Genomic DNA, 10,207 nt, shown 5'->3' with positions numbered 1-10,207 from the left:
GAATTATTAAGAAGAAGTTCATGTTGAACATGACCAATATCTTCCAGAACATCCATGTTATCATTACCAAATCAGGAAAGAAAAGCGGATGACCATTGTTATCTTTTGGAGGCCATATGGATTGACCTCAATTTGAATAAGGATGCTATTATGAAGTTAGGTATAGACTATCGAGGTGGGAATGATGAATAAGATAATCTATCAAGGATATATGACTTGATTTATCCATGGAATGATGCAGGTACCTTTTAAAGGTGGAATTAAGGATAGAACATCGGTAACTTAAAATGAATCCTAGGGGAATGCATAAAGGTTGGCATTTCACCCTTAATAGGGACAGTATGAGTTTTGACAGTATGATTGGGAAAGGGTTAAGGTACCAACAACCTTTAAGAATCAGTGGAGAAATTTTTCAGAAGTATATAGACAATGATTCTGGTATTAATAAATGGTATCTTGATATGCCGTGTATCTAGGGAATACAGGAGGAACGATTGAAGGATAACCTTAGAGGTTTTATAAGGAGAAAGGTAATATTCAAAATTCTCAAGAATAGAAATGTTGGTAAAGGAAATATGACGTAATTATAATGTTGCCAAGTGGGGCACGTGTTAAACCACGAGAAAGTATGGATCGAACCAGTAATGGTCGAAATTGTTCAGGGCAATTAGGACTTAAGATAAAAGATGTTCTAAGTATGATTGAGAGTCAGTCTTGACAGTGATTAGCCTCTAAAGACTGAGGCAATAACTTATGGAAAAATGGTGATATTTTTTTTTACTCATCAGATATTAAAGAAAAGCATTTTCACATAAGCTGTGATTGAAATAAGGTAGAAAATTTATTTGGAGGTGGTTAAAATGACATTGACTGTAAGGAAATTTTACCATCAGGAAAGGCCAAAGAGGTGGCCGACACTTTAAATGTAAGAGGATAATTATAGGCGCTTGTGCCAAAGGAATACAGTGATGATGGTTAAAGCTATGAATGTTGTATTATGGTTTAGAAGATTGACATTCCTTCTGATGACTGTGCAATACCCGACCGTAATAGTAGTTGGTAAAGGTGTAATTCGTGTAATCGCCATGAACGGGCTATCTATCTTAGAAGGTCCTATCTTGAGATAAGCCAGGACCATATTTCAAAAAGGACTAAACAAACCTTTGAGTTAAGTCTTCTATTGAAGGCATATGATTAAGAATGGTATTAACCTGCTATCGTTGCTTTGAGCGAAACTCTTCTGCAATTTTATCGGCTTTATGTCATGTATGTATGTCAGAATCAGGAGTGTACTCCATGAATCATGAATGGTGATTATGTTACCTCCTTAGAAGGATTTGATACGACATGTATGGACTCCGTATGGTTAGATATTAAGACTTCATGGAAAATGAATGACTACAGTAGGTCAGTGGTGGACCATAGTAAGGCAGCAATGATTCTATGAGTAATGAGTTGATTACAACCGTGAGAGTTGTATTGGAATGGGTGTTGAGATTGAGTACCACTAATCGGGTCGTGGTAGTGTATAAGTTATTATTGATAGACTAAGTAAGTAGAGTATCTACCTATTGAATATTTACTCCTTCTTAGCAATAGAGAGTCGTATTACTATATGAGGAAGGTTGCGGTGCGAGCATAGAATCCTAGTAACGGTGATATATAGAATGAGATCCCAGATTCGATTTTCGATGTCGAGGGAGTTTCAAAGGTAATTGTGTATAAGCTCGAGGAAGAGCATGGGTCCATAGAATGATGGACGGAATATCAAATATTTAGGCATGTGAAATACGATGCTATAATACTTGATGTTGATATAAATACATATATATTTTGTTCTCCTATGACAAACCTCTATAGTTCAGAGGTAGGTTCCAAGCCAGATATTTTGTGGCAGTATATTTTTTCATATATACAATTCTCTTCAATTCATTCTTTTCTCTTCTTTTCATTTCATGTAAGCTGAGAAGAACAACCCTTCCAGAAAGGGGAGGTATTGCTGAATGACTATCTATCTGTGTGATAGAAGCCTAGTAGGATACCATCTATTGTTTAATTGCTTGTCAAGTACTAAAGGCTGGCCACCTTCTGTACTAACTATGCGATATAACAAGTGTTCATGATCATAGTGATCTCTCAAATAAATTCTTTTACTTCTATATGAAGGACTAAGATTTCGAAGATAGAAGCAGCTGAAAAAGGAGTAGTAAAGTTGTGGTGGTATGCGGAATGGAAACACATTCGTGATACTAAGGTTGACGAGGTTATTAAAAGGTTATAGAACGCTAACGAGCAAAAGTATAACCAGTATAATATTAGGAACGGAAGGTGATAGCGATTACGAACTAGAAAAGAATGGGTACTGAGAAGCAAAAGCTATAATGATTAGAAGCTATGATGAGAGTCTGTGTAATAGACTTGAAAGAATTTGGAATGATCACTTAACGCGGATTAAGTTATCTTACGACAATAGATCATATGTCAGTATTGAGGTATCGCCTTATGAGATCCTTGAGGGAAGACAACGTCGATCTCCCTTATGTTAGGATGAAGTTATAGAGCGCAAGATGCTCGGACCCGCAGTAGTCCAAAGGACCAGGGATATAATAGATCTAATCAGAGGACGACTGGTAGTAGCCAGGAAGGACATAAGAAGTATGTCGATTTGACACGAAAGGACAAAGAATATGAAGGAGGCAACCTTGTATTGTTAAAAGTATTCCCTTGAAAAGAATTAATGAGATTCGGAAAGAAAGGAAAGCTAAGTCCACCAATTGTTGGACCCTTGGATATATTAAGAAGTATTGGGAAGTTAGCATATGAGCTAGCCTTACCCCAGAACATGTAGCAAGTCATAACGTGTTTCACGCATCAATGTTAAGAAAGTGTAATTCGGATGCTAGACAAATAGGGGCATATGAGCGCATAGACATGCAACCAGACGTAACCTATATTGAGCAACCAGGAAGGGTTATAGAGTGAAAAGGAACAAGTGCTTAGGAGAAGGGTTATCAAACTAGTCAGAGTTTGATGGTAGAACCACAATGTGGGAAAATTACTTGAGAGTTAGAAAGTGCAATGCTAAGAGAGTATCCCTATTCATTTTCTATCTGATTCCGGGACGGAATCCTTTTAAGGAGGGGAGACTGTAATAACCCCAATTTTTGGGAAATTTTAAAACCCTTACGAATAGTGTTTTTGCTGAATGAGAAAACTTTTCATGCCACACTATGTAGGGGTTCTGATATGGATATTCTGAGATTTTATTAGTACTTTATATGGGATATAAATGTATGTAAAGATCGTCAGAATCCAAATCCGAACACTTTGGTTTTTCCCAGAAATACACTAGATACGGAAAGAATTGAGTATAAGGTAACAGGATAAAAGGATTTAAATTAAAGGATTATAATAGAGGATCATAAAAAGGAATATAATGTATTGAGAAAGGTTAAGGGAACCTAAGTAATAAGATCCCGGGTATGATCCCTCAAACGATAAACGAAAACGAAAGTTAAGGGAACTGTATAACAGATCAGCGGTCATTAGGCAAACAATTAGGAAGTTAATCAAAGGGATTAGAGAGAGTGATGTCACCCAACCAATGAGAAGAGGACAAGGAGGGGAGGATGACATCATGAGGATGACACAAGCATGACATAGAAGGGAAGGAAGTGTGGTTGAATTATAACCACACAAAATCAAGGTTAATTAAGTAATTAACCAAAAACAACACAAAAATCAACCAACCAAGCCAAAACATTTCATTTCACCAAACAAAACACAAAAATCTCTCTTCTTCTTCTTCATGCTCTCGGCCCTTTTCTTAAAAAATGAAGATCCAAGCTCCACCACTTACTATTTAGCAAGGTAATTATCTAAGCTTCCCCATGGATAGTTACATACTTCCTATAAGTTTAAGCTTCTAATTCCAAGCCAATATTTTTCTATAAATCATGGAAGAAGATGGTGAATAGTATTTTTCAAGAACTAAAATTTGTGTTCTTGAAGTTTTGTTTAGATTAAGCTTGGATAAGGACTTTAAGGGTGATTCCAAGCCATTCTCTTGATTCTCCACTCTCCAAGGAAGGTATAAACTACAAACCCTAGCTTTAGTTTTGAGTAATTAGGAATGAATATGTTTGATATAGTATATGTGAAGCATGATACTTGATTGTTTGAAGTTTGGTTGAGTTTGTAGAGATTAGTTGGTTTTGTGGTATTGTTGGAGTTGTAAATCTTGATAATTAGTTAAAGAACCTAAGTAAAGCTTTTAGTTCATGTGGGGAATAAGTATAAATGGTTAATGTGGATTTGTTGGGGCTGTTATGATGTGTTTTGGATGGATGTTGGTTGTGTGTTTGATTTGAGGTTGAATTGTGGTTGGTTTTGAATGGTTTAAAATTGGGAAATCGCGTAAACATAGATGTCGTAACGTCCGATTTTCTTTAGACTGTTTTTGTGCATAACATTAGGACCCGAGAACCCCCTGCTAGATTTTGACCATTGCCATGTTTATATAGCTCATCTTACGAGCTTCGTTTTGATATGTAGTTCGTTCGATTCCGATGCACGGTTTAGGAGAAACGACCGTTTCAAGTAACGGGGTTTCGCGAACGAAACTTTTCCCCTCGCCTTACTTTGAAACATAGGTTAAAGACCAAAAAGGGTTAATTAATGTATGAAACATTTATGGTAAGTGTGTTAGGCAGTTGGTAAGACACTCGTGAAGTAATCGCCTTAAAACTCGTAAAGGTTAAATTACTAAAAATGGTGGAGCTGAGGGTACTCGAGTGACTTAAGAAAATCAGTAAGCGCAAAACAAGCGTTAGAGTCTAAGTTAGTTAAAGTATAGATTTACAAGTGACTTTGGTTTAATTCCAACTTACTTGTTGTTTATAGGTTACCAGACTCGTCCAGAGCCATTCGTAACCCCCAAGTCGCTCAGGCAAGTTTTCTACCCGTTATAACTGTTGTGGTGATGAGTATATGTATTTGCATTATCTTGCGATAGATGCATGTTGGTTAATTAGCAAATGTTGCAATATATTGAAGCATGCTACTATGGTATATATATATGCATGCCTGTTTCCTATTCTTTCCATATATATCTGTTGATTCAGTTGATAATACCTATGCTAGAGGATAGCGGTAATTTGCATATACCCTTAGTACAGGGACCCAAAGGTGAAAATATTTTCTAAAACCGGGAGTCGAGGATCCCGAGTAGATTTTGTATATATGGATATAAATATATATATACTTATATATATATATGGTCATAGTTTTCAAAACTATTAATCGAATAAGGTTTATTCGATAACTTTAACTTTATTTTATTATTGAATATTATTTCGAATATTATTCGAAGGCGTATGACTCCTTTATATTAAATGAATATTATTTTGAATATTCATTCGAGGACTTATGATTCCTTTTATTTTATATTAAATGAATATTATTTTAAATATTCATTCGAGGACTTATGACTCCTTTTATTTTATTATCTGAATATTATTTGAATATTCATTCGAGGGCTTATGACTCAATTTATATTATTTAATGAATATTTTTGAATATTCATTTGAGGATCTATGACTCCGATTATTTGCTGAGATTTGTTCTTTATTTTATTAAAGAATAAGGTGTAAATAATCAAACTTATTTTCGATTATTCAAATAAAGATAGTACTTTCATATAAGTATATCTTTGGTTATTTAATACTCGTTTCAAGTATAAGTTTTAAAACTTCTACTTCAATTATTTTATAAAGATTATTCTTCATGGGAATATTATTTAAATAATAATATTCAGACATTTTCTAAATATTCTGGGGACTGATTTACTTCATTAAATCAGCTTTACTCCAAACACTCTTTAAAGTGTTTTCAAGTCTTCAAAATAATTTTTAAAAGTTAGAGCGGATCCCAAAACTCATTTTTATATTTAAGATCTTCCTTTTTAAGGGGATTTAAATACTCGCTCAAAACCTGAGGGATCCGGCTCTGTGGTGTATTTTATATTCGCAACACGGTTGCAGTTTTGGTAAATGAATTGATTACTTGCCCAACGTTCGGGAAGTAAGTTCATCTATTGAATCGGCATAAGCAACATGGGCTCAGTGGGCGTCCATGATAGTGTAAGTGGCTCAGTGGGAGTCCATCAAATGCATAAGTGGCTGAGTGGCAGTCCAGCATAAGGTCCTATTGAGACCAGGGTGATGACCAGTGGGGAATTCGTCCATCTACTAGTAGAAAAGGTTACTTATGGGTATGTTTGCCTGATCAGCAAGATATCTGGTTTATGCCAAATTCTTTTCCTTTCCAAATTTATTGGATATTGCAATTCTGTTCATACTTTACATGACAGAGGTTTTCAGGAAATTGTATAAAGAAGATGTATATGTGGATATATATATATATATATCAGAACTTAATGAAGTATATCATAACTTCATTTCCTTTAATAATATTTCAAAGATTTAATCTATTCAAATCTTGTCTTGTAGTCTCATCTATGTGATGAACTTTTGAAACTGATTATAACTTGAACGGTGGTAGTTCAAGTAGTATTGGGAAAGATATAAGTATATTGGAGTATTTGGTAACTTCATCTTTTAAACTTATATCTAATTAATAATTGTCTTATGAATGACAAAGATTTTCAGAAAAACATTGAGACAAGGTTAGATATATAAGATCACCTTGCAACGATATTTTTTTATACAGTTATACACTGGGACTTTGTGTATATTATGCATGGAAGAGGACTTCCAATATTTTGAAAAGTATATATGTATATATACTGAATATTTTGCGACTTCATCGCATTAAGATATCAAATTTGGTTCATTTCTTTTGACCAAGACTTTCATGAGTACTATGAGAAGGCTCATATATTGTTAATCATTATACATATTATTTTTGTGGGCTTGCTGCTCACCCTTGCTTTCTTCTTTCATCACACAACAACAGATAGAAAAGATGAACAGGACCAAGCTCCCGATTCGCAAGCAATTAGGAAACGTTCCACAGTTTCCTATAGGCGTTGATGTCGCTGTAGCTGAGGTAGGAACTACCAATAGGCTAGGTTTTCAACTTATGTATAATTATGAATTGTAATAATGGCAAAGAAATGTAAATTTATTCAGAAACCTTTTTAAGGTGTATTGACATATAATTGTGGAATAAAACGACTTGTGATTATTTTTGGATATTCATCTCTGAGACTATAACTTGTGGTGTGTGTGTTTATTGTGGGGTCACAGTACAGAGTAGTTGATTGTGTATTAAGATTGGGTGTTATTAAGGGAAATGGAACTCGTGACAACCCGGATCCCCGACCCCGGATTTGGGGGTGTTACAAATTCCCTACGGCTAAAGCTTCAACCTTTGCTCAATTTCCAACTCGTAGGTCGACTTCTCCCTTCACCGGTGTCCTACTTCCCTACGGTTCCTGCATATTTATATAAATGTGAGAACCACATCAAATATCTAATACCCAAGATGTAGAAGTTGACAAATTGACTTCTATGACATAAATACTCAAATCAGAAGTGGCAACAACAGCCTTCTTCTTCTTCAGATCCTCCAAATAAGCATGACAATTCCTCTTCCAATGACCTGGTTTTTTGTAATAGTGACAATCACCAACCTTTGGAACACCGCCTTTAGGCTTCAAAGCTTTGGTCAGATCAGGTTTCAGAATGGAATTAGATTTAGATCCCATCTTCCTCTTGCCTTTCCATTTACCCTTTCCTTTGGCCTTCCCCTTATTCACCATCAACATGGGAACAGGGGACGTCTTCTCAATGTTGGTCTCAGCAGTTTTCAACATTGCCAAAAATTCGGTGGGGTTCTTATCTATCTCATTCATATTGTAATTCATCACAAATTGAGAATAGTTGATATTTAAAGATTGCAAAATCAGATCAATCTGGTGCTCCTTAGCAATCGGGGCACCCAAACTGGCAAGATACTCAATATACCCTATCATCCTTAGAATATGCGGTCCAACCGGATCACGTTTTCCCTACTTACATGCATTCAATGACTTGAAATATCAAACCTCTCATGACAAGCCTGTCCTTCAAACATACGTTTAAGGTGCTCAATCATATCATAAGAATCTATATTCTCATGTCGTTTCTAAAGTTCAGCACTCATGGTCGCTAACATGAGACATTAAACATCTGTATCATCATCGATATGTTTATCATAAACAGTATGTTGAGCATGGGATACTCCTTCAGGGAGAGGTCCAGGGCGAGGAAGATCTATTATATAGAGCTTGCGCTCTTCTTTGAGGACAATCCTCAAGTTCCTTTGCTAGTCAAGGAAGTTTGTTCCTGTCAGCTTGTCCTTCTCAAGGAATGATCGTACAGAGAAGTTGTCTGAATTTTTTGCCATTTGATATCTACAATGTTTAAAATGCATAAAAAAAATTAGTCTACAGATGATTATTAAATTATGTTCACATGATTGTTCATATATATTTAAAATATATATCTCCCACTATTTTTATCAAATTAATAGCCCTAACTATTAATTTGGAAAAAATATCTTCTATATACTTTATAGTGAGACAAGATCCATATTTCATCATATCTTAGGTCAGATTTGGCTTTTCTCCCAAAACGAGATTATTTAGGTAGAGAACATTTGTCAGTTATATCAACTATATAACTCTTGGACAGTTTAGTGGAACAATATATATTCGTATTTATCCAATAAATCTCACCAAACTCTATGCATCTAAGTTCACAATCCTATTGTGGTAACTTAGTTAAGTAAAACCCAAAGGTCTAAAAAGTATCATATACTTCAATACGTCATCCCACGATAGATGGAAGTACTTCGCTCTAGAGAACACACTCATTATCGATCTAGGGGTTAACGCGTTGGACATATTAGAAGGCATCTAAACAACTTAATATAAACATTAGGGTTTTGTTAGTATTAAAACGATCATGATCCCATCATAAAGATATTCTAAATTATTCTTTGAATAAAATACTTCAAATCAATACACGTCAATGGTTTGATTTCCAGGTAGTGAGGGAGTCACATTGGTCTCGCTTAAAACTCACAACCTTACAAGTTCAATGAACCCCTTTTTAACAAAATCTCCCCATATTGGAAATAAAGAAGATTCGTATTTTATTCCGTGTTTCATAAACACAAGAATCTCATAATCGTTTGTAAATTTTAAACTCTAGAGTCATTACAGATTTTATCTTGTTTAGCAGACATGGCATGGGTGACGTATATAATACATACATTCATGCATGATTAATCTAATTAAAGCATGTAACGCCCCCAAATCTGGGGTCAAGGGATTTGGTCGTCACTATGAAACCTCAATCCAAAATAACATGTTTAATCAATAAATAAATGCCATCGGTTGAAATATAGCATATGTGACCCCAAACTACACCAGGATCTTTTCAAGTTACAGTTCTAGAAATAAGAATTTCAAATTTCCATAAATACATTTTTCACTTTCTTTTAAAAACTCTTTTCAACAAATTTCAAATCAATACTAAACCTGCTAGTATAACTTTAAAAAGAAGTATACTATGCCCAACTATACAATACACAACTATAATATAATATAATATAAACAAGTTTACACAATAGAACTTACACTAGTCCGCAAACCCTGTACCAACCACCTTCCAAAAGCTTCTTTTTTGCTTCCTCGAATTACATGGTTAACAACGTAAGCTAATCCTCACTGGAAGGTTAAATTTAAAAACAGGAAATTATGAGCGAATGAAATGCTCGGCAACTTCAGTATAACATATATATGGTTTTTTGATATAAAAACCAACATCTACAATAGAGCAGAACATTTAAAATCAGAATTGCTGAATCAAAAAATTTAGTTAAGGAATCCCAGAATTGGTTCCTCATCTGTATTCAAAACCCTTTTGATATTTTTGAGCAAAATTTATTCAAAAATACTTTGAATCTTGACGAGAATAAAACTCGTAAAACAATGTCTACAGAAATATCATAAACAACAACATAAAAAACAGTGATTATGAACTGAATCATAAACTTTATATCCAATTTACTCAAAACTCCAATCATGATATCAATACTTATTTTGTTGTCACATCAAATTATATATCAATACTAACTTAGATGCTCATAACATCCCATACGAAAGTCAACATCAATCATATATATCAATACCACCTTT

The sequence above is a fragment of the Apium graveolens genome, chromosome 8, assembly GCF_009905375.1.
Source record: "Apium graveolens cultivar Ventura chromosome 8, ASM990537v1, whole genome shotgun sequence".
Taxonomy (NCBI): Eukaryota; Viridiplantae; Streptophyta; class Magnoliopsida; order Apiales; family Apiaceae; genus Apium; species Apium graveolens.
This window is presented reverse-complemented; position numbering follows the sequence as displayed.